The sequence below is a fragment of the Numida meleagris genome, chromosome 5, assembly GCF_002078875.1.
Source record: "Numida meleagris isolate 19003 breed g44 Domestic line chromosome 5, NumMel1.0, whole genome shotgun sequence".
NCBI classification, from domain to species: Eukaryota; Metazoa; Chordata; class Aves; order Galliformes; family Numididae; genus Numida; species Numida meleagris.
In genome coordinates this window covers 5,645,387-5,663,851 of record NC_034413.1, presented here as the reverse complement: position 1 = coordinate 5,663,851, position 18,465 = coordinate 5,645,387, and the positions used below count along the sequence as shown (strand labels likewise).

The 18,465-nt window shown below is 40.8% G+C and overlaps 1 long non-coding RNA gene across 1 annotated transcript in view; it reads left to right on the top strand.

The window, feature by feature from the left end:
- The window catches only part of LOC110399348, a 63,947-nt gene that overhangs the window by 31,002 nt on the left and 14,480 nt on the right, over positions 1 to 18,465 (top strand). The window contains exons 2-3 of the long non-coding RNA XR_002439133.1: positions 10,963 to 11,063; positions 12,893 to 12,969. This is a non-coding gene — a long non-coding RNA (uncharacterized LOC110399348). The remainder of the gene's footprint in view (positions 1 to 10,962; positions 11,064 to 12,892; positions 12,970 to 18,465) is intronic.

Here is an 18,465-nt window from a genome sequence, read left to right as displayed (position 1 = left end):
ACTGTTTGTCTCTTTGCAACTTCTCCTTCAATTAAAGTATTCCGACAATCCTCAAAGAAGAAGTCCCAACAGTTATAATCCAAACATTGTAAAACCCAACTTTCATTTCAGATTAAGCATATTATATTGAAGTACTGTGACAGAAGGTGGTCATCCAAAAAATCTGGAGTTATCAGACATCTGACAAACAAGAAAAACCTCAAGATGTTAGTTCAGTACAAACAAGCATGGGAAAAATAAAATGACAGTTCTACCAGCCTGAAGAGGAGTAGATTATTGACACATTACATTCACTCTGAGGAAAGAGATGTTTTTACAATTCCGTAAGGAAAGCCAGAGACTGAACAAAAATGTGTTAACAGATTAGGCTCATACTGGATCGTTTGAAAATCCCTTCCAATATGAATTCCCAACATTTTTTAGAAGAAAGCTGCTACAAGCGGCTGTGAGCCTTTAGGCACTGCTCACCCACTGAGAGAACTTTACAATGTCCCTCAGAAGAAGGATGCAGAAGGCTTCCCAACACGAAGAACTGCCACGTCACAGCTCAGGGAAGCCTGGGATGATGAAAAATAGGGAGACATTTGAAATCGGATAGGAAATAAAGACGTAGCAAACTCTTCAGATGTATGCACACACCTGAATGAACTCTACCACAGGAATGGAACTTTCAGCTGCTCACGTTCATGCGTAACACAAAAGCACTGAAATGCCATTTAAAGTATTCTGTGATCATGGCAGCACTGGGAACACGGACACAACCTCCTTGTATTCCTGTAAATCAACGTTACAGGATGGAGATGCTAACTGAGTGGCTTAGCGCACAGGTAGAAAGTGATGCCTTTGGACTAGCAAAAGGAAAAATGCAAGAGCAAGCAGACAGTTCATGTTGCTCTAGCTACTGACCTCCATTTCCAGCTACAGAATACTTCATTCATTTATCCAGCAACCACATAAAAATGATAGAAAGCATTATAACAGAAAACTAATTGCATGGGATACAGTGCACATAACAGGGCAGCATCCTTCACCTTTATGTTTACAATAACAGAGCTTACAGAAGGCTTATGAGCTCCTAGAGACAGAAGGATTACTAGACCATCAAGGGCTAGCTCCCACAGGCAGAAAATGTAAGACCTTCCACTACAGTTGTAAAATAACTAAATATGAGCAAATACATAGGGAGGAGCTTTTATTCCTCTGTGGAAGCGAAAGGCAGGTTTAAGGCAGTGCTATGCCCACTGATGTAACTGTCAGCCAACAAGAACATGAGAAATAGCTACTGCCTTACCCCTTGTGCTGTGTGCATGCAGCCCATTGAAATTACTGTCCCACAGGCAGCATGAGGAAAAACATCAGAAAGAAACCTGAAATATATTTGTTCTCATCCCAACAGAATAGAATGGAATATGACCAGAATTATCAGCGATGTATTTCTCACTCTACTAGTCTTACGCAGAGGACTGCGTTTATAAAACAGCTCGTTACAGCTTGAATCATAAGTAAACACTGAAACTGAGTTTTGTTTTACTCAGGTGCATTGCTTTTCTCACCTATAAAACTTAGAACAGATGTACAGTGGGACACATCTGATGCTTTCATTTGGTGTGGTTGAATCGGGTAGAAAATGAGCAATGATTTGCCATACTCAGTATGCACATTTGAATGCAGTACATTACCCATGCAATAATGAGCAATAATTTCTTCATTCCTAACCACGGAAGAGCTATGTATTTATATGTAAGTATGAATATGTATATACATATTTAATTTAAAGTTATAAAAGTGCAAAACAATGCATTTCTGCTCTCCAGAGATGAGTCGTGTTTGTCAATGGAAATTCAGGCTGTGTGCCTCATAATGTGCACACATTTAAACTGGCAGAAGACATCTGTGAAATCTGTTTTGATGAGTGTAACTCGAAAAGAGAATGATTTTACTATTTTTTTAAATCAATGAAAAGTGGGCATTAAAGAAAAGAAACAACCAGACAAAAACACCAACACCAACCGCTATCTCTAGCTCAAAAATGCAATGGAAACATCACTAACGCTTAGCATGAGTCCAGTAATAACAGGAAATTATAAACAGGCATGTTTCTGGAGAAGCCAACTGACAATGGCTGTTGAAGGGTCCCTCATCACCATTTAACCCAAGACCTCCTCGTAAAGTTTATTTCTAATTTCTTGGCCAAAAATGAAGTTCAAGGGATTTATTACTAAGACACAGCCAATAAATTCCTCCTTTTATTTACCGTTAGGTATGCTTACAGGCTTTGAGCCCCACTGAGATTTGGCAGTCGGTCTTTGTTCTCAGTTACTACTATGATGTATTAGAATGTAAGCAAGTTGAAGCAATGTGTCAAAATAAACATCTCTGCCTCATGTCCAAACATTGTATGACATTGTACTACAAGAAGCTAAATAAAGCTGGTAGAAGCAGTTATTCTAATCACAGTTTTCTACAGCTGCTACTGTAGAAGAGTAACTAAAGCATGGGGTTTTGCACGATCCTAAAATATTGCATTCTCGTGGCTGTGAAAGAAGTGTGGTTCAAGCTGAAGCAATCTACCTCACGTTAATCTAATCTTGGTGTAATTAGAAGATAGCTGCCAAATATAAAACATATGCTTTGCCCAAAATCTCAGTGTAAATTCATGTGCATATACATGTGTTGAATTATTGAATTTGGAAACCCACAGCAACATCTATAGTAATACATACTGCTGCTATTATAATACATAAGAAGCTATAAAGCCTCTTTTAATCAAAAAAGATCCTTTTAGACCCATACCTGGTTTTAGTGACATTACTGTTAATGCAGCTGATGAAATATTAAGCGTGCAATTACTGTGTGTGCTCTATAAATGCTTTCCATCCATTCCGGCTGTATAGAAGGCTACACCAAAATTAGAGGGAAGATATTTTTCTCAAAAGTATCTTTTTTCCCAGAGAGAGACTCGAGATGATGCTGAAATTATTTCACCAGATGAGAGCCCCAAACAAAGGCCACATCCATTAAAAAAAAAAAAAAAAAAGACAGACTAGAAGAGACAAATCAGCAGAGCTCCCAGTTGCCGTCTTGAAGGAGCACAGGGCAGCCACATCCCAGCTCCACACCTGGGGCTCCCAGCTGGCACACATCGAGTCGCTCACAAAAGGAAGCGAGATGGAGGCAATCTCCTGCAGAAAGCTTGTTACAGCCACTGAAGCACAAGGTATGTATGAAGAGCACAGGATAAAGGTCACTTTGTGCTCATTTTTCTAGGAAAACAGAGCGTTCAAAAATGAGACTCAGCCACAGCCTGATCCCTGACACAGCTCGTGCTACATACAGTGTAAAAGGGCTCATTTTGCAAGCATCCTGTTTCTACCCCACTCTTGAAACTCCAACCGTAACCAGCATTGATTGCTAGCAACTAATGGTCTGCTAGGGATATGCTAGCATAACTTTATCTGTGGAGGTGGATGTCAATAAGACACTGTTACAAGCATTTGGAGAGCTATATGATCTATCAAGACACACCTCCTGGTAAAACCAATATCCTAACAGAACCAAATTACATTTGCTCATGCAATCAGCATACTGTGTCCCCTCACTGCACACACACACACAAACTCCCTGTAGTGCCCTGGTGCAATGAACAGTCATTGGCATAAGTAGGTAGGAGCCCTACCAAAGCAGCCTCACTGCAGGACATTCATAACCAGTGAAATTCCCTTTGTGATCAGCCCATTAGAAACCTGTCACATCATCACTGATTGCTGTGGTTATGGGCAATCTGCTCATTATTGAGACAACGTGCAAAAGGGAAAAAAAATTAGCAATGTACATCCTTTTACTGTCTTAGGGACAAATGTTCCTTCTTTGCATGCATCATCCTCACTTTTGGACAGTATCAGCTGCTGCTGCAAACTGAGGGAGAAGTACCTGCTCTGGAGCATTGCTATCTGTTCTCCCCATTATTCTTCCCTTGGAAAATGTAAGAAATTGGATGCCAGATGGGGAATTCTTTAGCACAACACTCGCCTTCACTACCTTCAGAACTGTGCCATAAACCCTCATTCTCCCTGGACCTGAAGCTTTTACATTCCTGGCTCCTGAAACCCAATTTTGTTTCAAAAAGAGCATCATCAGTCCCCTTCTATTATACAGAAGCCTCTTCAGGAAAAGGCATAGCTGGAAGGATCCCAATAGCTGGTATTTATCCAGACAACTGATAATTGTATGCAACGTGGGCCTCAAAAAATGATTAGTTCAGTAGAGACAGCTCCTGCTTTATAAAGATGTGATATAAAGGAGGTCAGGCTAAATGCAACCGCCCCTTCTGAACTTAAATACTATGAATCTACAAAAAGATCATCTATTTCATTTGGTGTCACGTAACAAAATGATTGTGCTCACCCTTCCTCCTAGCACATCACTATCATTGACAGATTCACAAAATAATTCTGCTAAGTACAGAATGAAAGAGAATATGCTCATAAAAACCCTACAGTATTTAGTTATTACTACCAGAAGGCATGAAGATATTTTCATTTTAGGCTTATATTGGGCTGCAACATCTGCATCAAAGCAGATGTGTTTTTCAAAAAAGTGTTTAAAATTACCCAGCTGACAGCATCTGACATATTTCTGGTACATTGTATTGTTTTCATGCAGATGAATTTCTGCATTCAAGAGCTTATTCTTCTGGATCTGGAATATAAAGGTATTTTCCTTTGTTCACTTCCAAGCTTGGATCTGGGATTCTGAATGATAATCTAAATATTTAAACGATTATGCAAGTCTTTAATCAAATCTACTAAACAGTCTTTCTGGATGTGTTCCGATATAAAATAAAATGCTTTGTGCTTTAATGGAAGAATTACTGATATTAAAGGTTTTAATCCTAAATATACCACAGAGCGTTTCTTTATACCTCAAGCAGAGTCTGAAGGGCTGCTATTTTTATCAGGTTTGCATTTCATAGATAAGCATTAACTGCAGATTATGAGATTGGTTCACACCAGGTTTCCCCATGCTAAAAAGGCAGGGCTTTTCAGAACGAGTAAAGCTAGACTCTTCTTAGCTACAAGTACCGCCGGTTTAAGTGTCATTAACACATCTTTATTCTTGTCTCTCTGATTAGCTTTTCCGTGGTAGCAACTTTCCCTGTTGCTAGGACAGATTCAGTGGCAACCAGAGGAAAGGTCTGTAGCAGCTGGAGAGACAAAAGGCAATCGCAGAGGATGGGCATGTTCTGCTGGCCATGGCAATGCGATACATAGCGAGAGCTGCCTGCAGGACCCCTTTCCTGCATGACACAGCCCTGCGCATCCCAGCAGGGGTGGACCAAAGGGTCTGGCCCTGCCTGACAACAGAGGGGACACTGAGGTTGGCAGCACTGTGTTAGGACATTAGGATACAAGAAACAAATCCACCCATCAGAATATCTGCAGTAAAACGGAGTTAGAACTTCTTCTGGCAGAGTCCTGGAGCGAAGTGCAGCAGCAAGCGCAGCTTGTGAAAATTAAAGCTGAGAGAAGAGGGAGAATTCTACTCCAGAGAGAATTGCTCAGGGGCAGAAGGCAGGGTTATTCACAGCCTTTATTCATCTTGCTGCCTGCCTGGGATAATAAGAGAAGGAACATAATATGGGAAGCTAGGAATGATGAATGCAGTAATTTGAAAACACTTTTAAGCATCTTTTTCATTCTTACCAGGAAATAGTTGTTGTGACAGTTTGAAGCTATTCAGGAGAAAAATACATTTAAATGAAAAGGAAGAAAAATGTTATTCACAAAGCTATCTGAGGATTCAGGGACGAGCCATTGACCTGCGTAGAGAACAGACCTCAGAAAGTGAATAAAGAAAGGATGGGAAGAGAGGCACTAGGGAAAAGATGTATTCTAAAACCTCGCTAAAGGATGGAGAGACAGGAATCTGGTGTTATGAAAGGAACTCTGAAGGCAAAAAGAACAAGCCCAGAGGAAGCCACTGTCAAATGTTTAAGAACAGAGGATAATAGATTGAAGGAGATCCCTGATAGATGGAAAAGGAAAAAAAAGGCTTCAGATGTTCTTTCAGAAGCAGACATGGAGTTGAAGGCACATGTCTGTGCTGCAGAGGAGACAGGATTGTTGAATCCGCCTGTAATCTGTGTTTTTAAGGTAGCAACGCAATAGTTGGCTGTAAACAACATGGCTTACAAGCATGACACCAACAGGCTTGTGTTCGCAGTGAGCACTGTCAGAAAATCTCCCTTTGATACTGGAGCTCACCTCCCGTTACAAGCAGCAGGAGTGCCAGCCCGCAGAGCCAGCTGAAGGCGTTCCTATTGCTCTCTCACAGGTCTGCTCTTTGTACTGGGCAGCAGAAGCCATAACTGCATTCCCCTGCAAGCAGCACTTGCACTGGTCACAGTTGGGCTGGGACTGGTCTCTGAGGAAAAGATGGCAGGGTACACCCATGACAGATTAAAAGGGAATTACTCCTAACTACTTCATCAAAGAGGGAGGACAAAACTGTACTACTCTGACAGTGAAAAGTGAATGACTCAGTAGGGGCAGTGGATGCTTGGTTTGATACACAATCCTTCTCATTCCAGAGTTTATTTCTCCCCAGGTGAGAGGAGCAGGCCTGTGCCAAAGCAGCAGCTCCTAACTCTGCTATGGTGTTCTCAAATTCTGGCATTGCTGCACGCTTTCCCCAGAGCAGCAGACACAAGTCAGCTCACCTGTGCTTCATTCTCCACATGCAAAATAAAACACTCACGGCAAATGCAAGGAGGCTAGCACTAGTTTGGAGCAGATACAAAGCTTGAGCAAACATCAGAACCAATTACATTCAAAAATACTGTTTGTCTCAGCTATTTGCATTTCTTGTACACGCTTTTAAGAACTGATTCAGTAATCAATCTCAATTGCTTAACAATTCATACCATGAAGTCATAGCCAGAAAGATGCACTTTGAATAGGAGGAAAGGTTCTTAGCCCCATGCAGCCGATTGCTCTCCAGCTTGAGGCCTGGAGTCATAAAGATGATGACAAAAACTCCAGCAAGCAAAGTGGCAGATGATATTGCTATTTTCCATGCAAACACATAATCCTGTTCTGAAGGCTACTAAGCTCTTTGCCACCAAAATCAGTGGAACTCCAGCTGTTTACATCAGATCTGTGAAAGGCTTTGAAGATTAAAAGAGCTGTGCAAGTGCTAAGTGCAGCTATTTTGGCAAGGAATCCAGACCAGAAACAGAGGCGGTTACACACAGACCCTATTGTTTCCTGTCAGAAGTCATCTTTATCAGCAGAAAGGCGGAAGCCAGTGAAACCCAGATCAAAAAAAATCTTTGGAGATTCAACAGTCCCCTTCCTAGGACACTTTCAGAGGCACTGTCAGCAGAAGAGCACACTAAAGCATTCCTTTGTGTCCATTGCTAATCCTTTCTTGTATCAACTTTAACTTTCTAATAATAATTTTTATTTGTTCCGACATAGTTTTTGACCAGCCACTAGGCTAGACCAGTATTCAGGGAACTTCCCAGCAACATGAGTTTACACAGGTGAACAGGAGAAGGGTATGGAGGCTTGAGGTGAAAAGGCTTTTTGTAAGAATAGTGCGAGGTGAGCAAGCAAAAATACAGAGTGGAAAGAGTATCGCAAAAAGCCAGAGCACAGCAGATGAAAGAGCCCTGGAGAAGCTTCCTGGCACAAATACCAGAGCAGGTGCTAAGTTCTTTGGGTTTTCTTTGTGTTTTGTTCCTTGTTGTGTTGGTTTTTCCTTTCTCTCCAGACAAAGAAGTCAGAGACTAAAGATCTTTAAAGAAAGTCTGAAAGAGAAACAGGTGGATTAAATGGCACTGGAAACAAATATTACTAGTAGGGAATCCACAGCTAAGGAGCTGTACGAACCAATTCATCAATAAATGTAAATAAAAGCAGAGTTAACATGAGAAGTAAGACAGGTACTGGAGAAAAATGAAAGAAATACCTGCAGGTGAACAGGCTGTGTTGAGGGCAGTACTCCAGAAAAACAAATCGGCATACTCTTTTAAGACAGATCTCAGAAAACTCTGCACAGACCCAGCTGAACCTGCTATAATAATTTCACAAAACCTGAGCACATTCTGACAGCAGCACGCAAAGTGTTATGGTGAATTCTGCAAACATGTGACATCCCCAGAGATCGATCAAGCTGACGGAAAACATCTACGGCAAGTCGGTGCATGTGGCGACAGCAAACAAGGTGATGATGAAGTGGTTAAGGATGACTACTGAAGTCAGACAAGGAGACACGCTATGCCCAGATTTATTTCTCCTTGTCACTGAAACTGCTCAGCTTTAGCCTAATAATGGCTATAGTTTGGAAGGAAGATAGAAGAATAAATGAGCTGTATGAGTTGTGTTGATAGATAAGTAAAATTGACCTTATAATATAATTATAGAAACAACTGAAAAAGGAGATAAGAGGAACATAAAACTCAATCTGGAAATTTTTAGAGGGCAACAAAAATACAGCTGTAGGTCCAGGTATCCCAAAACCCTGCAGGCTCAGAGGACTCTACAGTCAAGAATGGGAATTGTGACAATGCTGGAAAGAGAAGGATTATACCCATTGTTACTGACTGCAAGAGAATCAAAAATATTACAAGATCTATATGGTTAGATCTATCAAAAAATTATAATTGAAGAAACTCAGTGGGCTGGAATTACAAGGGAAGCAAGTAAAGAAAAGTCATTGGCTGCAGAAATGACTTTAGCTAAATGATAACGTATCATATGGAATAAAAAGGTCTGATAACACAGATGCTTTAATTCATTTCTGTTGTTGCTGTCGAGTTAACGGACACACTTCATATCCAAGTCTGTGGAGCAGAGGTACACAAACCAGCTCAGCAGCATCTGCCCTGAGCTTGCCAGTGTAAAAAATAAAATGCAGTGTCACGGAGCCATGGACTTGAGCCAATGCACCCTGGGGCCAGGAAGGCTCAGCTCACTCCTGCAGGTCTCTGCAAAGCCCAGGCTCCAAAGAGGAGCACAGAGAATCTGCTGTTCTGAGAGAGCTGAACACATTAATCATTCATGGATTCAGACTATTGCCCAGAAGAAAAACAGCCACTGTGCATTTACACAGTCTTCTCATCATTTCCCATCTTATATTTGATCACCTTATGTAGTGGATCAGGAGGATTTCAGTAAATTCTCCTGACAGCAGGAGACTGAGGCATTCAGTATAGACCTCTGCAGCTGCTAGAAGTATGGACACAGTTTCTCTAAGACCAGCTTCCTATTCTGCATGTATCTTTGCAGCATTCACAGAAAACATTCAAGGAGGGTCAGGAGATCTACTTGCTAGGGAAACAATTGGTAGACAAGAGCAGCATGGTTCTCTCATCCACTTCATCCCATCACACATTTTGCAGGCTGCACAGAAGGGAAAGAGTGACCTAATGCCTTCCTGCTCTATCTTTCTCTTAGATCTTCATATCACAAAGGAAGAAAGGGCTGCCCTGAACCCCCTCATCATAGAATAATCTAGGCAGAAGAAGGTCTTCAAGATCGTCAAGTCCAGCCAACAACCTGACCTACCAAGTCCTGTCACTTAACCATGTCCCTTAGAGCCTCATCCACATGTCTGTTAAATACCTCCAGGGATGGCAACTCTGTTACCGCCCTGGGCTGCCCATTCCAATTCCTTACCGTTTCCTCTGTGGAGAAATTCTTCCTAATGTCCAGTCTAAACCTCCTCTGGCAGAACCCGAGAACATTTCTTCATGTCCTATCACTTGTCACCTTAGAAAAGAGACCAACACCTCCTCGCTGCAATCTCCTTTCAAAGAGCACTTGATAAAAAAAACCAGACAAAACATGGAGGAAGAGAAGAGGAGAGTAAACTTTAAAGCAAAGGCTCACTGCTACTGTGAATTTCCAAACACTATGTGTGTCACTTAAAGAGGATGTTTCTACATCCTTATGTTTTCCAGTTCAAATACTGTAATTAAACTACCTTAGTTACTGACTGGAAAAGGCTTTATTATTGCAGTAGCTAAGTCTGAAGATGAATCATACTGCCGTTGTACACTGCAGGTGGTTCATAAGAGAAGTCACCCAATTGCCTTTTAGGACAAGGTGGTTACTAAGAGAAAAGAATAATTTTGTAACATTTATCTAAGCAGAAGATACAACCCCACCTATTGTCCGTTCTCAAAAAAAAAATACACCGAGAAGTCAACATTTAAAAGGGAGAGACTGCAAAGCTGACACTAGTGATTAAATCCTGAGGTTTTAAGTATGTTTTGCTTTACAAAAAGAGATGAAAAACCCAGCAGTCCATCACTGATATCTTTTGAAGACAGACCTTAAGTTGTTTATAGAAAGATTTTTCTAGAGCTGAAAAACTGAAGAATGCATCGTGTATGATCAAAGACATGGCCACTGTCATCTAACATGCCCTAAGATGGATAAATGTAAAGGCATGATGCAAAACTAGGCATTCAACTTTATCAAATATTTCTGGGTGAGGTTTTGAAGAGGGCTCCGCTTCCAGATCATCAGCAAAAGCAGCATGATTTTCCAAACACGTAGTTCAGTGACAAGAGTGTTAAGATCTTTTGTTATTCCAGCCAAGTTAACCCCAAAAACATTGCTGGGTACTGAGAACATTTAAAAATGCTGTTAGGGGTTCAGAATGCTTCTCTTATTTACCTTCAACAGAGAAACACTGCCCCTTCCATTTTTACCAGGATCCAGACAGCAACCCCAGCAGAGAGGATGAGTTATGCAGGGAGCAGCACAGAACTCAGGACGCAACCACTATAAATGAGAGCTAACAAATTCTGTGACGGGTCAGATATGTGGGCTTTTTTCTTCTTGCTTCACCAAAGAAGCCACAGGAAAAACAACAGTCCTTGGTGTTCTAATCTCTTACCCATGTTTCATCTCACGTTACAGTACTTAACACTGTTCTTTCTTTTTCCTACAGAGAACTGGTATGATTAAACCAGAGCAAGAGCAAGTCACGTCCAAAAAAATTCCTTAAAAAGGCAAAAATTAACCACCCTGGAAAAACAACAAGAGAGGAATGTGAGTAACACAGCATTTCCTGTGGCTTGTGTATTTATCTCATACTGTAATGACCAAGTGGCTTACTTGTCTCTACCCGTTACAAAACGGATTATTTGCATTTTCACGTGGTTCTGCTGTACAACCAACCACACAGTTTTACTACTTTGTCTTAGCTATTTTGGTGCTTAGACACTCAAATCCTTTCCCCTCCCCCCCCCCCCCCCATAAGTAAATTTTCCAGGCTAAAGTTCAAAGAAAATTCCAATGTGATTATATAAACACATGCATACTGTAGATTGACATCACACAATGCTATTCTTTGTTGCTGGATTTTTTTGTCTTCTAATTTGCAGCAACTTCTGTATTCCTGGCTTGCTTCCCTAAAATAGTAACTTATTACACCCTACTGAATAAGATAGTGCTGTATTTATTCCTCTGGCTGTTTGGACTTCATAGGAAAAAATACTCATGATTTAATTCATAAAAATGGACTTAGAAAAGAAAAACAGAGTAACAGATCTTATGGATCTCCCTGTTTATTAATGCATGTGATTAGTGAAGTGGAGAGAAAGCAGGTTTATATGTTTCAGTCCATCATGACTGTGAAATTGAACTGTAAATGGTACCTAGTGCAGTCAAGTGAAACAGACACCATGCAGCGAGTTAATGGAAATGTGGAGGGCTTTTCTTTTTAACAAAGTACTCGAGCAATTATCCCAGCACACCCACAGCGAAATGAGATAAAGTTATTCCGTGCATTACAAAGGCTGTTAACTGCAAAATAAATTTACTGACAGCCATTTGGAACCTTTAGTTCGTTGTTTCTTTTTTCTGCACCTATTAGCTAAAAACGACAAACCACTAAAAATGAACAGCCAGTGCTTTGTGGAGTGGGAGAGCAGCAGCCTGGGACTCTTCTTGCAGGCACATGCTAGCAGGCAGGGAACTACTCTGGGCTGTAGATACTCCTTAACCCAGAACACACATAAATAGTTCAAGCAAGTAATGAACTTCTCTTTCATACTCACCTGAAGAATTGGGGTGGTTCTCAGAGCAATCTGAAGCGGCCTTGTTCTGCCACTCAGACTACGCAGGCACTGAGTGCTTCCAACAACCCCACTCCTGTTCTGCAGTGAGTGCCTTTGTATTTATATTAACCTTTTATAGTCATAGTAAAAGTACATCTGAGCTTCCAGCCAGGCTCCTCTTTCCCATCACTTTGCTGGCTGCCTGTAGCACCAAGAAGGAAGGTCACGTTTGAGGTGTTAGCTGTATCAGTGTGGGACTGAGCTTCAGAGACAAACAGGATGAATGGCAAGTCCCACCTGCCTTCCAGAACCTGCCTCTCCTGTGTATTTAACACAGATCTCCTTCCTCCAGCTCCACCTGCTCACTCAGTGCAATGATTTCAGTGTATTCATTGGTAAATATTGGTCCTTTGTGGCAGAACTCAGACCACGTGCACGATCAGCCAGAAAGAGGGCATGCAGGTCTCACAACCTGTCCAAGGGGAACTTTGCTGGGATAAATCCAGGAAAGGAGCTGATAGATGAATAATGATACAAATGTTTTGAAAAAGCAAGCAATTTAAATATCAGTTTCTGTTTTATTACTTCCTTTATCTGTTGTAAGAACTGTATTTAGGCCGTTGTGTTTTGTCTCCTCACAATACCTAAAGTAACAGTACACTGTATTTTTTATCATGCTGTTTTGAGAGCAGCTCACATGCAAGCCAGCATCAAATATTGCACATTGACCCAAAGTCAAGCCACAATTTGTGTAATACCAATCACATCTCTTACTCCTTCGATGACACAATCTATTTCTTGTTTGTATTTTCGGTGCAGATGAAAGAAGGCTGCTCTGTCACCAGTTTTGCATTGCTATTCCCATTCTCTGTACTGGAACATCATTTGTTCAGCAGGTATGTTGCCTTCCCTAACTCTGTCTTCTGGAGACATCACCACAGTTTGTTGCTATTTGCCTCAGCTACTCAACCTCTGAAGGCATCCCTCCCTTCATTTCAGGGAGGTAGGATTTGGAGATCCGCATCTTTTGGCCTCACAGTTATTATTTGTAGCTGTCAGTCAGATAACAGAAACAGAAATCTAAATAACCAGTGCTCTCCCTCTTCACAGATCCATCACTGTCACTCACTTCTTTTGACTTTTATTCAACATAATCAGAAGTTATTTTTTCCTCTTATCTGTATATCTTACATAAGAATCCTGTGCAGCCATAGTACAGCTGCATCATAAACACTCTCCATCCCCTCCATAACCTTACACACAATCCCAGCAAATAAAATCCTGATAACTCCAGGAATTACTCTGATTTCTGCCCTCCTAAGCCATCCTTACTCAGATCCTTACTGCAGACAAGGGACATTGTAACTTGCAACAGTTAGACTTGGAACCAGCCTGAACCCTGGGGAAGTTGCTGTTTTGTCCTGCCCAGAGCTGCTAATGCACGTGTACTGACTCCTCTCTCTGCCTTACAGCACTTCCATTTCTTTGCATGTCTGTCAGATTATTTCCATGCTGCTTTTCCTTTGCAGTGCAGTGTAGCAAGATGCCAGCTTTCTATTTTTTTTTTTGCACTGTGTGCACTCTGGATCTAACGTTCCGCTTGAGATGCTATCAAGTAGCCAAATGTGACACATTTTCAAGGTTGGCCTCAAGGTAGCTAACCAGGGGAGTGAGCTTTTCAATCACAATCAGATACCAATCAAACAAAAATAGATGAGGGCTGACAGTGGGCTTGCATTATTATACTGCCTATTTCCAGCTGCTTTAGGTCAGGATGTGTTTATTAACCAAGACTCCAGCTCACATCACCACTATGCAAAGAAGGCAGGAGGGGAAGTGGTTGTACAAAAGTGGAATAGTTTGTGATTCATAGCTGAAGGAAAACAAAGACAGTAGTTATCCTGACTTATTAGATGTAATTGTGCCCCTAGCATCATTGTAAGACAAAGAAAATCCCAAAGATAAAATCAATCTGGGGGAGGAGTGGGGCCCAACAGCTGTGAGGGCACCATTTCAAGAAGTGGCTTTCCTCTCTCCTCTTGCATAAACATGACATCAAAATTGTTGTAAACCTGCAGCTACCCAAACGGCATTCGTTGTGTTCTAGTGCATAGCACAAAGTTCACTACTGACTTCAAAGGAACAGAAAGATACAGAGAAATTTTACCTTTAATTTGCTGTGCTGATATAGATCAGGGAGATTTGTAGGCTTTGATCTTCTCTTATTTAATTAAAGTCAGATGAGGCCCAGTTGTAGCATGAAGTTTCGGTTCCAGCTGGGGACTCTATGGCCCAGCAGAGTTTTCACCCGTCTTTCATCTCCTCCGATCAAAGCTCCCCATCGTGACCTAGCTGATGTCAAATAATTCTAATTTGATCCTAGTGAAGAACAGTCTTTTTATTTGTGACTGGGACTTCCTGTGAATATCACAAAGACATCTCACATGGAGGTGATGCACTATTGTTTGCCATATTTGTTTAAAAATGCATTTAAAAGGAAACAGACCTTGGCTGCTCTACAAGTAAGGACCAGAGCCAGAGTCCTTTAAATGCAGGGAGGTTGTCATACAACTTGAATCAAGGTCTAGCATAGTCTCCAGTTTTTCACTGACTTCCTTGCTAATTTTTGCACCTGTAAGAAATCAAAACAATGATTTTGAGTGTAGCTGGCCTGAGGATAAGTTGCCTGATTAAGATTATTATTAAATAATTGTGCGCAGTTTTCATAAAATCATCAGTTCACCTGAACAGGTTAAAGATGATTCTAAAGCTGCCTCTTCTCCAAAATGTTATCACTGCATGTTATGTCTTCTTTCCTGCTTGATCTCATTTTCATCATAGAGAAATTTTGGTTTCACAGTTATAGAACTGTCATAGCCCACAAAGCATCACACCTGATTACAAAACAGTATTTCCACCTTTGAAATGAACCACCACCAATCCATAGGTCACAAGTAAACCTCTGAATCTACAAGGAGCTCTGCAGGAGCAGCCCCCTTATTCTGGCTGCTGGTGCTCCCATAGAAGGCACCAAAATAACTTGTCTGAAGTAAAAGTAACTACCTCCTATCAGTAGAGGTCTGTGTACACGCTGCTCTGACTACTGGGATCTGGACCTGAGCTTGCCACTTCTTTTTTGCAGGGGAATGATCTTTGTGGTTGTTCAAAGTGTATCACTGGCAGTTGAATGTCACCATCTACCTTTGGCTGATTAAACTCTGTTTTGCTACATCTGATACATCTGTAAGAACGCACCATGCTGATCAGGCATACCTTTTCCACAAAATGTCATGCGTGTTTATTATTAGATTAAGCTGCAGCAGGTTTAATTTTAGAACTTTTTATTCAAGTGGTACAATGAAGATTGAATGCTAGGCATTATTAAAGATGCAGATGTGGATATATTGAATTATAAACCTCATTAAATGCAATGTCCTAGACAGGCTTATGAGATAAGCTACAAAGAACTTCCTTACTTCATGCTAAAGTTATTAAAATATTAGAAGGTAAATCTAATCATAAAAATATTATGATAGAATGAAACTGATACTTTAAAAACCTTATTACAAAAGACTGTATTTCTTTCATGTATAATTACTTCCTTTTCAACTTAGATTGCTGGATTTGATATTAAAAGGAAATGTTCTTCCTCTTTTGAATGCACATAAAAAGCAAATACAATGGAGCCAATTTTTAGTCACAACTTTTGGCATTTGAATCTTGAATGGTCCTCCCCCTCCTCATTGTCATGTACTTAGTTCTCATCGACATTAAAGTTATCCACTGAAAATGATATACAGCCATCTCCACTTGCATGGATGAGTGGCTCAGACACAACTATCACAGAAAATTTGTGAAGAGGTTTTGGAATGTCTGAGGTGGCAAAATTTAGAGAAGAGACCAACAACACAGAGCATGGCAGAGATTCATGGAAAAAATAAAGGCACATTCAGAATTCTCAGATCTCCTCATAAATTCCTTTAACATCAGTCAATTGCTATACTCTCTGTTTTGCAGAAGAGAACTGGAAGAATTTAAGAGCATTTTCTGTAGGTGCATTATGTAAACTAAATGAATTAAGTGACTGCAGTGGATTTGACTTACGATATCTGAATTTGCTTGTTTGCAAGCGTTGCTAGATTAGGTAACATGATTTGTCTCTCCAAACACAGAGCAGGTCCCTTCACATAAAGCTGGAAAAAAATACCAGTTGAATTATTGCAATATATGTTACATTAGATTATATTTTTGGGAATCTTGTAGAAGCTGGCATAGATCTACAGCTATCTGTCAATGACTCAAGGCATTTGATGTCAAAAATGGCAAACTAAGAAAGCTTGTTTTACAAATACATCTTTAAGAGAGGGCTAAAGCAATGATTTTTTAAAGCAAGAAATTACATTCTAGTATGTTGGAGTGTGAATACTACAGCTGTTAGGAGAATCAGAAAATAAAGGATGAAGATACCTCACTTCTAATTGGAAGAGAACTGGGGAACCAGGAAAGCAGGACTTGTAGCAGAATACACAAATCTTACAATATTTTTGCAGTAGAGAGTTACAAATTCTCTTGCTTCCTTTTAGTTGTTTTTCTGTATAAAAGGCTAAACATTTTTAGGAATGCTTCTCCACCAGAGTTTTCTCTTATATCAAAACCAAATTGTATTTATCACTTTTTTTTTTTTTTTAATCAAGCAGTATAAAACAACAGGATTTAAAGGGGAAAAAAACAGATTACTTGTGAGGGTTTCTGTGAAATAGCATGGTTGGATATTTTTATCTTCATTTCCTTGTCTTTTGCAATTTTAATTTGGGAGAAGGCATACACTGTGAGATGCTTAGTTAAATATTTCATTGTTAGTGCATGCTGCAGGAAGCAAAACAAAAAAAAAAGATGTATTCTGAAGTTCAGTTCTTCTATATTTGTTAGTATAATTTGTTAGTGTAAACTGGAAAAAAAAAAATCAAGACTCCCACTAAGACAAGAGACTTTGGAAGAAGACAAAAAGTAATAAACCACCATCGTGAATTCAGATGCTGCAGACAAAGCTGCTAAATAAAATACACAAATGAGGGAGCCGCTGCTATTGCCCTTTCTTCTGCTCTGTAAACATAATTCTGCAGACATGGATTCCTTCTGAAGCTGGAAATAAAAGCAGCTCCCATAACCTCTTTGAGCAAAACCAGCCATGACAACACGATCTCTCGCACAGCCTGTACTTTTTAACACATGGACAATTGCAAGATGACTCACCATGCTTTTAATCGCAGCTTTGATTGCTAAATGTTTTTTGAATTACTGAAGACCCTATTTCCACTTTTCAGTTACAAAAATCATCAGAAAAGGATTTGAGGTTTCAGGTTAGAAGGTTCCAGCTTGATCCAATAACCATAACGTGCTGCAAACACCAGGAAAAAACATGAGACCACAGCAGACTTATCTCCTTAGCCTTGAACATCCTCTGTTGGCATTTATTTCTACATTGTCTGCCGTTTCCAGGCACGAATTTTTGTTGCTTTGGTAACTTGCCAAAGCAACACCTTATTTTCATTATAATTGCCCTGCTTCTGGCACTAATAACTCATTACTCTTTCTGGATTATCCAGAAGCCATTAAAATGTTTCAGCGAGGCTTTACAGTCAATAGCTGAGGAAGGCACCACTAGATGGCTCGAGGGACAAGCTGCCTGCCTCTGCTTCTGCACACCTCTGGGCAAGGCGCGTGGTGCTGGGCCCAGCAAGCTGTGGCCATGGCAGAGTCATTCAGGCAGCAGTAGGCAGCGCCCAGCCTGGGCCTGTCAGGGTGGGTGTCCCAGCAGTGGTGGGGAAAGGCAGGCACCCGGCTCAGAGCAAGTCCCAGCCTTCAGCTAGCGTCCTTTAGATGAAAGGGGCATCTCCACAGGCAGCAGTCATTTGCAAGCATGCTCTTGTGAGCACTGTGGAAGCCTTTGCGCCTTCAGACAGCACTGTCAGCTACGCCCATGTGGGCAAATCAGAAGCAATCCGACTCATCTCTCTGTTGAGTGCACAAAAGCAGATTCCCATCAACCATACTGTACTTCTTGTGAAACAAAAGGGCAGATTTTGCTTCATAAAGGGCCTTCCCTGCTCTTGCAAAGCCCCATTTCTGTGTGATGCATCAGCAACCAACAGAGGAAAATGATGATCCCTCACTGGCACACGTACTCAGCTCAGAAATTCTCACTCTGGCTCTTTTCCCTTGCATAGCCACACAAATCCCAAAGCAACTTGTCAGTGACTTTTAATTCAAGCTGAAGATTAACGTGGTTGGTAGTCATAATCACCACATGTTTTCTTGGTGATGTAAATCCCTTTCCTGATGGAAACCGAGGACCTTGCCACAGCCTAGCTTGTGAGGACAGTTCCTCTGCG